We start from the raw sequence: 13,813 nt of genomic DNA, 5'->3' as shown, positions 1-13,813 counted from the left end.
GGGAAAGAAGGTAAACCACCACACAAGTGTATCCAGATCACACACACATCAACATGAAGTGCGCAAACATGCTCAGACAGAGACGCCAAGTCGCAATGAAAAAGAAGCTGATGGCTCCTTCTCCACTGAAGGAGATAAACAAAATCAGATTTACAGTGTGTGAACAGACGGGATTATCCGTTCAATTTTCACACACACATGCAAACACACAGAGACGCAAATCCAAACACAGTTGTCATGTGGTTACGACTGACCTAAACAGCAATATGAAGCTGACAGTGGCTAATTAATTTCACTGGCAGCCCCAGTGTTTCTCTGTGCCTGCGTTAAGCCTCCAGTGTGTAAGACGTGATCAGTATTCGTCTGTGGTCGTCAGTAAACTGAGAGAGAGTGCTGTGACAGTGACCCTCTGGGTGCACACAGACCCCGCTGCCTGCCGTCACTCCCATCCCGCCAAAGGCTGCCTGTAATTAAGAGCCACACACTGGAGGAATGTGTGTGTGTGTGTGTGTGTGTGTGTGTGTGTGTGTGTGTGTGTGTGTGTGTGTGTGTGTGTGTGTGAGTGACTGAGAGAGAGAGAGAGAGAGAGACTCAATGGAGCAATGCAATGAATGAGCATTATCCATGGAGGTAAAAAAGTAAGATGGGGCTAATGACCCTGAATATAAAGTGGAAAATCTGTTTCCTTTCTTTCTTTTTATTTTTTTTTTTAAATATGTGGAAATCTTAAAGTCTAAGGCTCTGGCTATATTGAACATGTGGACCATTTAGAAGCTGATGTGAAGCAAAATATAATTTTGCGCTGGCTACACCTGCAGCGCACATACAGCTTACAGTTATGTGAGTCACAGACAAAACAAGATGGTGAGCTTTCACTTTTGGGATTTTGTCCCAAAGTTTTGGAGCAGTGTGAAACTTCAACTTTTCACAGAGTTTGTGTAACGTGTAAATAAAAATATAAAGACTACAGTAAACCAGATAAAGTTACTAAGAAATCACCCACAGCTAGTTAAATGCCAACAGGGTGATCAAGACCCCAAAGTGGAAACCCTGATGATATAAGCTTGGACCGCTCATCTTTTATCAGTTTTAGTTTTTCATTTCCATGTTATAAAATTTGCTTACAATAACTTCTAAATAGCAGTTAGTCTGAGATGTCGCTGTCTTGTAGATATCAAAGACAGTAACACAGCAACATGGGAAGAAAGCAGAGCAGAAACATTAGATAGGTCGGACCGCCATGTTTTACTTTATATCTTTAAATGTTACAGTTACAGCTGAATATGACTAAAGAAAAACATTTAATTGACTAATTTCACAGATCTTCATGATGTAAATCAACCAGTTCTCTGCGCAGAAGTGACCTGGAAGTAGCTCGTCACAGTGATTCGGTCTCTTTCAATCTCTATTGTCAGCTGATATCAGAGGATGCAGGTGACAGGAAACAATAAGTGATAACAGAAACTCCCAAAACCACACCGCCAGCTAGAGTCACTTCCTGTGTAATGGCAGTTTAATTTAACAAAATATTGAGACTTTATTACCCATTTTTATAACAATAATAACAATATTATTCAAAACAATATAATAAACAAACAATATAAATTCAAGACTGGCCTATTTTTACGCTTGTATAACGGATCTGAGTGGCACATCATCACGCATCATTTACACGCTGCTCTCACGCCTGACATAGCCAGCTTCATTGATGAGCAAAGTGCGGCAACCACTCTGCAAAACAGGCCGTACACAATGTAGCCGTGCTGTAAGACTGCAATAATTGTATTTTTCAGATTGTCAACAAAGACTGAGACCAAAGATCTATGGTAAGCCAAAGCCAATAAAGATACTTCAGTATGATGAACATGGGCATTATAGTTAATTCCAGCTGCCATAAAAATGATAATCAACCAGTGAAGGGCAGAATGCTCTCACACATGCACATTCGCATATGTAATTCCTTGTATACTTAGATAGACATAGAGTTGACAATATTAAAGCTAAAGTGGAAATGTGCATGCGTTAGAGTCACTTCCATGCTTGAAAAAAAGCCACAAAAGTGCCCTCTTGGATGCTCCTATGGGGGATAAAACATGATAAAATGCCCTATAGGATGAACAAAACGTGGTGAAGCGGTCTCTCTTCACTATGTATGTATCATGACTGTCTGGTGCACAAGGGCAGTTGAACAGGATTGAGAGATGGACTTAAGTATTGTTTAATATTTTTCTTGGGATTTGTTGTCGATAAGAAAAACCTTATCCTCTAGATAAATAACAATAAACCATTGGCAAGCGTAACTATGGCACAATGCACTAATGATGAATCTTGTAGATCACATACAGAGAAGTGAATCGACCTGTAATTCCAGTGTTTCGAGCCTCCAGCTCACCTACAGCTACATAATGATAGCCTTTAACACACTGGTAGAGTAAGTGAACACACTGCATGCTGAGCAGGCCTGATCATCATGTATTTTCCAGAGTAAATAAAGTCTGTCTTTCTGTCAGAGGTGAGCTAAGAGCAACTCATCCAGCCGCCTTCTATTCACTTTTTCCCTGCTTCCCCGTCTCTCACGTCCGCTTCCCCCCGATGTGGATGTCAGATGAGGTGAGGGAGGAAAATGATGGGCTTGACTTCCTGCAAACACTCTCATCAGCGTGTTGCATCGATTGCGTGAGTATCTCCTCCTCGCCAATCAATGACTCTCTGTGCCGTCCTGAGCTGTGCTCAACATGCAGGATTTCACCTTACATCATCACATCAATGCATCCCTCTGCTGTTTTTTATCACCTCACTGCTGTTCTGTCTGCACCACATAAGACCTACATTACACTGATATACAACCTGCAGTCGACGTGTAATTGTCTTTATGATAAAACACAAATACGAAGGCGTCATATTTAGTCGTTTTCTCTACATATCGTCATTATTCAGGGGAGAGACGAGGAGGAAGAAGATCAGGAATTGATGCCATCATTTGACCCTCAGCCGAGAGCTGTTTTCTCCGTCTCTCTTGTTGTCTCCCCGTCTGTGACAGGGAGGCAGGTGTCCGATGAAATAGAGAAGATGAGCTCAGTGGAAAGACCCATTAGAAGCTTGCGGCGGGGGGTGAATTGAACAAATAGAAACACTGTGTCGTCTTGGTTTCCCATAGCCAACTGAATGCGATCCCATCAAAGGATGAACAGGAACATGCAAATACATGCAGGCACAGAGGGTTTGATCGATATATTAATCTGGCTCGAATGACTGAATTTTGTTTGGTTTGCTCCATTTCTTTTAGATTCTACAGCCAGTGTATTGTAGTTTCATTGTTTAGGCCGTAAAGTCACCAGCCACAACAATCTCCACCTGCAGGTTACTGTAAATCATTTTTGCCCTGACCTCCTTTTGCTCTGCATCACCAGCACCAGCACAAAACTTACTGGACTGTACCGTATGCAATCCTCCCTCCTCCTCCTCCTTCTCCTCCTCCTCCTCCTTTTCCTCCTTCATCTGTCGACTTACTGTCACTGTCCCGCTCACCTTCTGGCACTGGCATGTGTGCTGAAATCCTTCCGAGCAACTTCACCCACCGCCCCCTCCCCTGACTCCCGCAAAATTTATTAATATGATTTACATAAAGTTAAAGTTCTCCCGGCAGCCAAGGAGGCCGCTCTAAAATAAGCTGTGGTGGTGACAGAGCCAATGTGTTATGTGTGTCACAGGCCCGGGGGGCTCCGGGGGGCTGCTGGGTTGGGAACGTCGTGGTGGGTCCCTGGGGGACGCTGGCCTGGAAATGACACAGAGTGAGGGAAGAGCCCCCGTACCCCAGAATCAGTCATCTCATCTGCAGGGGGAGAGGAGGAAGGACAAAGACGCATCGCCCCACCGCGGGGCTAACACACACATACTCACCATGGGAAATGCATGCATGCCCTCTCTCTCTCTCATACATACACACACATGGACACACACCAGAATATAATATTTTATGTGTGATTTTTAAATATGGCTTTAAAAAGGATTATGCTGGGGATGATTATGGTTGCAGGACATTCGGGGCACATGATCCCTTCAAAGGTCCCCAACACGTGTGAGTATTAATACATACAGCGCACAGATGTGCAGGAAAAAGATGTCACGGTTTCATCTTTTAAAGGGTCTGTTCACCCAAATTACAAAAAAAACATATACAGACAATGTGATGGAATGTAACTAAGTTCATTTACTATAGTAATTTACTTACGTACAATTCTGAGGTACTTGTACTATGTTGAATATTTCATTTTTAGCCATTTTTTCATTATACTATTTTTTACTCAACTACAATTATTTGATCGATTTAGTTACTTGTTACTTATGCCAAAGTAGCATATTTTTTAATTAATTTATTTTATTGGCAATTATTAAAACATGACAATTGGCCAGGCTTATATGCAGTATATACATAAAGGAAGATATATCTATAAAGGTGCAATATGTTAGAATTGGTCCCTTGTCAAATTCATGCTACAAACAAATAGGGGGCAGCATATCACCAGAGTAGCCACTAACTGCTGCTAACTGTGGCTGCTGTTAGCCAGTTAGCTCAGCACATTCCCAGTGGGGAATGCTGGGAGGGAGCCGTGGTGGAATGGGCACCAGAACTGAAGCTGGCCCAGTGGGCACAGAACCGTGTTCAGCAGCCCCTCAGACTTTGTTTGCAAAGTAATATTTTAACACAATGTCTTTTCATCTGTTCAGGTACAGTATGACTTACAACACTGCTCAGCTCTATTGGTATCAAGCCATGCAGATAGTTTGGGGTAAAAGGGTCCAGCCTGCCTTTGTCTCCCAAATGTTGAAAGAAGACAAGGGAAATGAAAAGACATCTTGAATTTAAGAAATGTCTGCATTAAAAGAGACATGTCATAAAGGGGAACTATGATACTCACACTCTACTAACCAAACATAAGTAACAAACACGTTTAAAAATATTACCTTTAAAAAAAGATATGCTTATTTTTAAGCCCTGGTGTTTGTATATTTGAGTCCAAGGCATAGAAGTTAAAGGGCTGATAATCATGTCACCACCACGCTCTGCCTTCTGACACATGATAGCAACAAAATCAATTGTTAACATGGGCCAATCATCACCACATCGGCCCATGATGGGTCGAAAATAGTAGTGTGTGGTGTAGCTTACCTACCACAAGGTCAATATCTGCCCCCACCTGATGACAGCTGACTGATCTCCAACTACACTGACAGCTTTTTGATGGGATGACTTTTGAGAAACCGCCATCAAAGCCCCGGAGGTTTGGGGCCAATAGCACACTGGAAATACAATCTAGTGTAAAATGGGACAGAGGAGGTTTAAAAAAGAAAAAAAAAGAAGACCAAATCTCCCTGGAGGGACACACAGCACTCCAAGCCGTCTGAAGGGAGCTGAAACATGAGAAAATCAAGAGCCGTGGAAAGCATTTCGTGACAACCCACCATAAGCAGAAGGCCTTTTCTTCTGAGCAAGAAAGGAACAACTCACCATTACCCGACGCAGCTGTTAAATTACCCCAATGTGTCTCCTCCGAGCTGCTGCATGATGATGAAAAGGCAAAATGTCAACACTTAGTTTGCCCTGCAAATATTTAAGAAAGCTGTAACCAAAGGAGAAGTCCTCAGAGAGGGAAAGAAACACAGAGAGGGGGAATTAGCTGAAACGTTCGTGTAACATTTTCCCTGATGTTTCATCTTAATTACCGCCGTGCAAGCCATGCAAATCCGATTGGCCGTTTATGCCAGGAAATTCATAACCACAGTGCGATATTAATTACTCCGGTAGGATTCGGGCTATATTTGATATGCACGAGGCATCGCGGCCATTACCAGCCTTGTGTTTCAGCCCCAGCCCTGCGTGTCAGCGGTAATCAAATCTAAACGTTGACAACAACACATTCGCCCGATCGATATCGGATGGGAGGGATCCTTTGATGGTGGAATTTTAATCTCTCTCATGTGTGTGTCTTAATCTGTGCCAATATCCTCACACAACTCTATTAATTTCTCTCCAACGTTGGCCTTCCTCATTTAAAGCATATCTTTTAGGTTTCCGTCGCTCCGTAAGGCCATTAGATTAAGTGGAGTCAAATGCAATTACTGCTCACGGTGGTTTCGGCGGGAATCTGCTGTATTTGAGGGAGAGGAGAGATGTACGCCACGCTGCGATTATCACATAAAGTTCTCCTGAATCCAGAGAGTGAGATGAATGGAAAGAGTGAGACCGAAGGAGGGATGACAGACAGAGAGAGAGGGAGAGAGAGGTGACCGGCCTCTAGCTTCATCAATGGAGCAACACTGACCTCTGCTGGCGAAACGCACCCCTCCTGTCAGTGTTTGTTACACACTTTAAGTCCCCACCAGTGGCTTTAAAATTGCTTTCTTAAATCATCCACCATGTGAGTGAGAGGGAACATAGATCAAGCACACTGAGGAGTAGAAATAATAAGAAAAAAACATAAAGCACGGTGCCAATTACTGGCTCAGGTTCTACATTGCTCTTATAAAAATGTAATCAATCACCCGCTCCAGCTTGGGCCACACACAGCACTGTGTGCAGTTTAACACCCCACCGCCGCAGCCACAGGGAAAGGTCACCGCAGGGAGAGGTAAAGGTGCACTCCTGCTAATAACGTAGCGACCACACACACCTTTAAGTGAACTTGGAAATGAGGGACGCAGAGAGAGGAGCACACATGCTTTCATGCATATCCGTAAAACTATTCATCCTTCCCTTCAGGACCCCCTGGCACGACTCTGCTCTCCTCTAAAGGCTTCACTTGATTTTTCAGACGGGCACCGAGGATGCCACCCCGAGCTGATAGCAGTTGGAGCGTGTTGGGGAGGAGAGAAGAGTTGCCCCGGGGGTCCTCGCAGGCCCAGGCACGCTCATTAATATCTCCGGCTATGTGGGGGGCCACGGACAAAAAACAGCGAGTGCGAGTGGCATCAAACAGTGGTGACATACACATTTACATAGTATGAGGCCAGGTTATGTATATTATGTATCCACGCACTTATATGAATACAGGAATGTGCACAAAAATGAACATATTCACACACAATTCCTGCCTCCCACTCTTTAAAGGGGCACTGTGTAGTTTTGGAGAAGAAATTCAAACTCTGAGGTGATAATACAAACTCAGACATGTTTATTTTTTTCATAAACCAATAAACAAGCTGTTCTCAGAGGAAATTAAGGTGGCCTGAAACACTGTTTGAAGCTAGAAAGGTGGCAGGGTCTGCCAAATACAAACAAACCTTTAATTTGAACATCCACATACCAAAAAAAATCCAGCTCATGAGCTCATATCAAAGATGATTACAAAACCATACACTCCTCTGTGTGTCTTTTTGTGTGCATGTGTGTGTGTGTGTGTTCCTGTCTCACAGTCATCCGCTGCCTCGGCTAATGATGTATTGGCACGCACGGTGTAGCTGCGTGGCCATTCACAGGGCTGGCATGTGTTAATGGCCCTGGCACCCCACGCCCACGGTAAAGTGATACATCCAACTGGCCTAGTGGCGTGCGCACGGCCAGGACTGAACAGATGCCACTCATTTCTGCTGGCCAAAGTGACCCAGCAATCAGCTGGCTAAGCACCTAAAAAATCTCAGCGAGCCAGTAATGAGAGGAATGAATGCTCTGCTGGGTGACGACGCAGCGTGGAGCCTCCTTACATCCTTACTTAGCTGATATTTCGCTGACCTGCACTCAAGTCTCTCTCTCGGACCTCCTCCTCTTCCTCTTCTCTCACTCGCTCTGTAATTCTGCCATTCTCTGTGTCACATTTGCTATTTTCTATTACACTCATTGGAATTATTTAATTTTTCTCTCTGCCCTGCCATCCTCTCGCTGGCGTGCGTGTGTGTGTGTGTTTGCTTGTGTACATGCTTGCCTTTGTGCTGCTAGCTGATGCACTCTATGACATATTGAGGTAATAAAAAGCTCCTCTGCAGGGACGGCTGTGGCCCACTAATTAAACACCTCCTATGCGACCTTATTGCAGGCGCCAGTTGCCATAGAATCCAGCTACATCTTCTGGGCCCTGCGTCAAACTGCATCTCCTATCTCTGAATCATAGGAAAGAGGGGAAAAGGAGAGAGGAGGGGAAGGAAGAGAAGTTGCAAGGTCATTACCTCACAAAACCCAATTATATCGCACACAAAATAATCTCCTCACACGGGATGGAGGTATCGACTTGCAGACTTGTTTTCACAGCTCTATAAAGACATTTAGTCTGGCAATTTTAGAACAACGTGCTCATGATTTGGCCACATAAACAGCATTATATTCAGATGGCGGGGTGTTTCGGCTCTTGTCTCGATCTCATAAGAAGAAAAACAACTTTTGTGCGGCTGTGTAATACAGTATGTTCTCTGACTGCATGCTTTATTAGTGAGATTGCATCTGTAATATGAAAACAGGTTTTTCAAAAGACGAAACTGTTTTCTCAAGCCTAGAATAAACCCTGTAATAACTGTGATGCAGGTGAGAGCCGCAGCTCTCTGAGAGCTGTCCTGAATTGGTGTCGGTGACACTGTATGCTATGAGGTGACAAAAAAAGGGGAAACAAAGATCAAGAATGGTGCGCTCACTATACACAACCCAGCAAAGCTTTACCGAAGAGCATCATTTTCTCTTGAAGGGTTTTACCCCCCAGCCAACAGGGAATCAAAGAAATTGGTGAAGGAACACTCCGTCCTGAATTAGTTAGACTAATTAGACAGTTTCTAAGTGCAACACCACTGTCGTAAATACCAATAAAAAGTCCTGCAGTCAAGAGACATTCATTTTTTAAAATAACTTGAACACACAGTATTTAATTTCTTTCTCCCAATTAAAAGTAAATGGAATCATGGGAGCTGTTGTCTTCATCGTCGAAGGTGCAACGTGTAATAACTGTCCAACTGTCAAATCTATTCTCAGAACAAACAGCTGGCAGCATCTCACCTGCTCACCTAACTGCTAACTGTATCAGCTGTTAGCCATGTTTACACCAATACCACAGGAATGTTGGACCAGGACAGGCTGTTGCTAGTTTAGATATCTTTAAATAATAATAACACAATACATGGATGTGACAACATCAAAACTTTTATTTCTTCACATTCTGTTGATTATTATTTAGTTAACTTCTGAATGGTTCCAACTAGAATTCTTACATATTACACCTTTAAACATCCACCATTGCTGATGAAAATGTTCATGGACGAGGGAGGAGCAGGGATGCCCAACCTGACAAAAATGTAGAAATTTAGAGATATCCTGGTTTGGGTTTGGTCACGTGAACAGACGTGGTGCTTTCAAGTTGTTTTAGTGAAAATACAGCACAAAAATATAAAAATACAGTGTAAAAATAAGGGTTAATGATATTGACTGGGGCAGCTAATGTTGGCAGCTAACTTTAATCTGGAAATGTTACATATCACACCTTTAATTCTGGCTGGTATGCTGAGGGTTAATATTATACAGAAACCCAAGAAAAGAGTGCAGACAGTATAGACAGCAGTAACTGGACGATCTCCATATGTTTCTATAATTGCTAGCGTGGGGATTGAGCCTGCTTTTCTACCAGCTCGGAGCAAATAAATGTAAAGCAAACATTGAGTCAGACAGATATGTGTGTGTTTGTGTGTGTGTGTGTGTGTGTGTGTGTGTGTGTGTGTGTGTGTGTGTGTGTGTGTGTGTGTGTGTGTGTTAGGGTCAGACCTGCTGAATGAAGGTGTCCTCTGATTCGGTCCACTGTGGGGCGGGGGTCAGCGCGACAGACGACTCAGCACCTGTCACCGGCTGAGGCCCACTCATCAGTCACCACCTCCATATGCTGCCCATTAAAATCAGACATGTGGGCACTCGACTGGCAAAGTCCGCACACCTAGTGACCCTCTCCACATCTGTTGACAAAGCCTTAAACACATGCAGCACGGAGAGGGGGGGAAAGGACAGTCGACAGGGGAAGGAGGGCAGAAAGAAACAGCGGCCACATTTACATGCAATGAAGTAAACTGGCTCTCTGTCGACGGGTCTAATGGTCATCACTCATTTACTCCTAGTGAAGATGTAAAATGATGGAAAAGGTGTAAAAACATAGGTCAAATGTATACTTTTTATATATATGTTTATCATTATGACAAATTATCATAATGACAAAAGAGAGTGCAGCAATGTGTTATGGTTTAGAAAATAACAACAATAGGAAATATATAGAAGATCAAATTCTTAAAATGACCTTTTCTATGATGTCTGACACCACCCCAACACAATAAGATGGGATATTGGTGCTCACAGCATAGTATTATAGTATTATTATAATAGTATTCTCTTTACTCTTAATCATCTGTGCATCTGTTCTTGCCCTTTAGCTGCTGTGACAGCCCTATCTTACTAGAAAACTAGCTAATACTAATGTGTGAGTGAACCTACCAGTTAACTGCTTTATTCAATGCAACAACAAGAACCCTCAGTCGAAATGTATAAAAGATGCATGTAAGCAGTTTAACCTGAATTAGACCTTCACTGGACAATGGCCAGTAGCTGGAGTAAGGCCAGGCATACAAGTGTAGCCTGAGACAGAATAAGAGACACATGAAATGAGGGAATATTAATTCAAAGTGGGAGAAAATCGCTCTCTCTAACAATGACGCTGCTGAAATTTGACAGAGGTGTGTGTGTGTGTGCATGTGCATCGTGATGCAAGACGTGTGCCTGTTGTGCTTGTATTTCCACATGAGTCTAATATGCCTGTGTGTGTGTGTGTGTGTGTGTGTGTGTGTGTGTGTCTAAATGCGAGAGAGTGTGCAAGCGCACTTGAGTGACTGTGTAAAAGAAATGCAGAGGGCATTCTCTTCAAACGGATGGTATTCAAAGAGCAGGGAGTTTCAAAAGGAGACAGCACTGAGGGCAGTCGGGTTTGAACTGTGTTTGTGCAAAGCAGTCTGCCTTTAAAAAGAGAGAGAGAGAGAGAAAAAAAGGAATTCCTGAAGTGCATTCACTTTTCTTGGCGGAGGAGGAGAGAATATTAGGTGAAATAAAGAGAAAGTGGTGGAGCCAGACAGACAGGGAGAAAGGGAGTTTACAAACCGACCAAGCAAAGGGAGGAATAAGAGAGAGGAGGGAGCTGTGGACTGGAAGGCAGGAGGGAGAAAGACAGAGAGAAAGAGCAGGACACATAGAGGGAGAACATTGGCCCGGGGCGCTGCTACGTGCTGCGCCTCCTTTCTCCCCTTTCTTCAGGAGACTCAGAGAGGGGGGAAAGAAAAAGAGAGGAGACGAGAAAGAACAAAAACCCACTTTCCATCTGGACCTATGGGAGCGCTGAAGCCAGCGGTGCCCCATATAGCTGCACCAATCTGACCTCGGCGCTGCTGGAGTGATGGCTAGTGAATTACCATGTCAGTGGCCCGGTGCCCCGTCATGCCAGCTCCCTCACACACATAATAAACACACTCCATCACCCGTTAGACCCAACCACACTGCCCAAAGAGAGCATATTAATTATAGATGTACGTTAAATTACTTTCATTACCTCTCCTGCTCAGTGGACGGGACAGAGACAGGGATGATGGATGGAAAGGGGTCGGCTATACCTCCCCAAGTAGTGAACGCCCCGTTTTACTTTCTCTAACCCTTTTCCAGCCCTTTCATTCTTTATGTTGCACCAATTCCTCCACAGTTTGTGGTTCTCGCTCCCTGCTTGTCTCTCTATCCCATGAACTCCCAAACAGTTTTTTTCTCACAGTGATAAACTGTTAAATAAACAGACTGTCAAATCTATAAGTATTCTGCTGAAGGCTATAACTGAACATATGTATAAACAGCAGAGAAGTGGATAATGGTAGGCTAGAACCACACTGATAAAAAATGCCGGGTTGATAGGAAGAAAAAAAACTTATATAATCTGCTCCTTTCTAAATAATAACATAGGCTACTGTAGATAGCAATGCCCAACCCTTCTGCCTTCTGCCTTTCGGTATCAAGTATCAAGCAGTTTGTTTGTCAAAATCTAGTGTCATATTCAGTTTTTAACATGCTTTTTTTCATCTTTCTTGACTTCTGCAGAGAATCTCTTTTTTGCAAAAATAGTCAAAGTCAAAGGACAGAGACCCCAATAACAGCCTCTGAGGAACCTCCTTCACCTACATCCCGCTAGTCCATGAGACCCTCTGCGTCCTTCAGGGTGTCACCTCCCTCTGAGGTGAGATGAAAGACGCGTGGAGTGTCTACAGTCAGGATTCCTACTCAAAACGACAGAGTGGGTCTAACTCCTGAAGAGAGTTCTCCATCTAAACCAAGACCAGTACCAGAACCACCACGTAAGGAACGAGATAAGACAAGTCAGGTATCATCCGTCAGGGTTCCTCATCAAAAGGAGACAAAACCATCTCTGCCATCTGCATTCCTCTCACCTATCCCAAAGACAGCTCCTTCAAAACAGGCGCAGGGACAAAAATCAACCAAAGGGCGTGAGGGTGTCAAAGGGTGTCAATACCTGCCATCTGAATGACTTCCCTTACCATAACAAACCCAAATAAGGGTGCGCAGTAGACAGGTTATTGGGGCCAGTCAGGACAGACACACGTAAAATGGATCTGGTGTTGCAAAAGTCACTGGCAGTACCTTCAAAGCATGATGTACAGGTTCCATACAGACCAACGGGAGGGTTATTGTAGGTCCAGAACTAGCGCCAAAGAGAACGTAGGGCCTGTGACAAACAGGACGACGGCTACAGTAATCAAGGCCCTGAGGTCACACACTTTACAGATCTGTCTCCAGTGTTCTACACATTCAGCAGATTCGGTCTATATCATTAGATACACGTATATGTATGTACAGTGCAGCGAACTTCCACTGAACTCTTAATCATGCAGTTCTACTTGATATTCGACCGCAGCATGTCTCATTAAAGTGATAGTTTGGGTCTTTTGATGTGAGGTATCACCTGTACCTAGTACAACGCTCTGCTTCCTGTGGGTGCTACTCGTTGCTTTAACATGGTAACATCATTCCTCTGTGACAGCACTAGCAGGGTGAGTAGGGAAGGAGAGAAGGTCGATCAGGGTTAAAACGTAAAGTGGACCAGCAGTCAACTTCACATTGAAACTTTAAATTTTCCATCCTGGGGCAGATGGGCCGATTGTGAATGAATGAATGAATGTTTGACCAAGCAACTGAATCAACTTGATCCTTAAATCAAAAAAAATATATATATGGTTTAAAGTGTTATTTATGTTCAAGAAAACTTTTTGGAAACTGTCCTGTGATCAAACTTATACATCGTGGAAAACAAATATCACCTTCTGCTTGGGAACGTTATGACTTTTCATGGTGCTTTGATAAAAACCCACGATGTAAGCCCTTTTTGATGAACTATGCTCAGATTTTAATACTAACACTCCAGGGGGAGTCATATGATACCTGACATTGCTAATGTGGAAATAGCACATCTCTGGTGTTATCGCGTATAATCTCTCAGTGTACTCCCTAAGCAAATAACAAAGCATCACATCTTCAAACCTAAAGGCCACTGTAGGATGCTGTGTGTGTGTGTGTGTGTGTGTGTGTGTGTGTGTGAGTGAGAGAGAGAGACAGAGAGAACGTGTGTGTGTGTCCTTGCTCCACTGTGTTCTGTAAGTTTGATCTCACTCCAGCGAGGGAAGCATTACATTGGTAGCCTGTGCTTGCTCAACACCCTGGGCCTATCTAATCTCTGGTGCTCTGAAACATCCCATTCAATTTCTTCTGTTGATAGATGCCACTGCTCTTTGAGCCCTCTGGGAGCACATTCTTTCC

The sequence above is a fragment of the Pagrus major genome, chromosome 6, assembly GCF_040436345.1.
Source record: "Pagrus major chromosome 6, Pma_NU_1.0".
In the NCBI taxonomy this organism is placed as follows: Eukaryota; Metazoa; Chordata; class Actinopteri; order Spariformes; family Sparidae; genus Pagrus; species Pagrus major.
Note: the sequence above shows the minus strand (reverse complement) of the source record.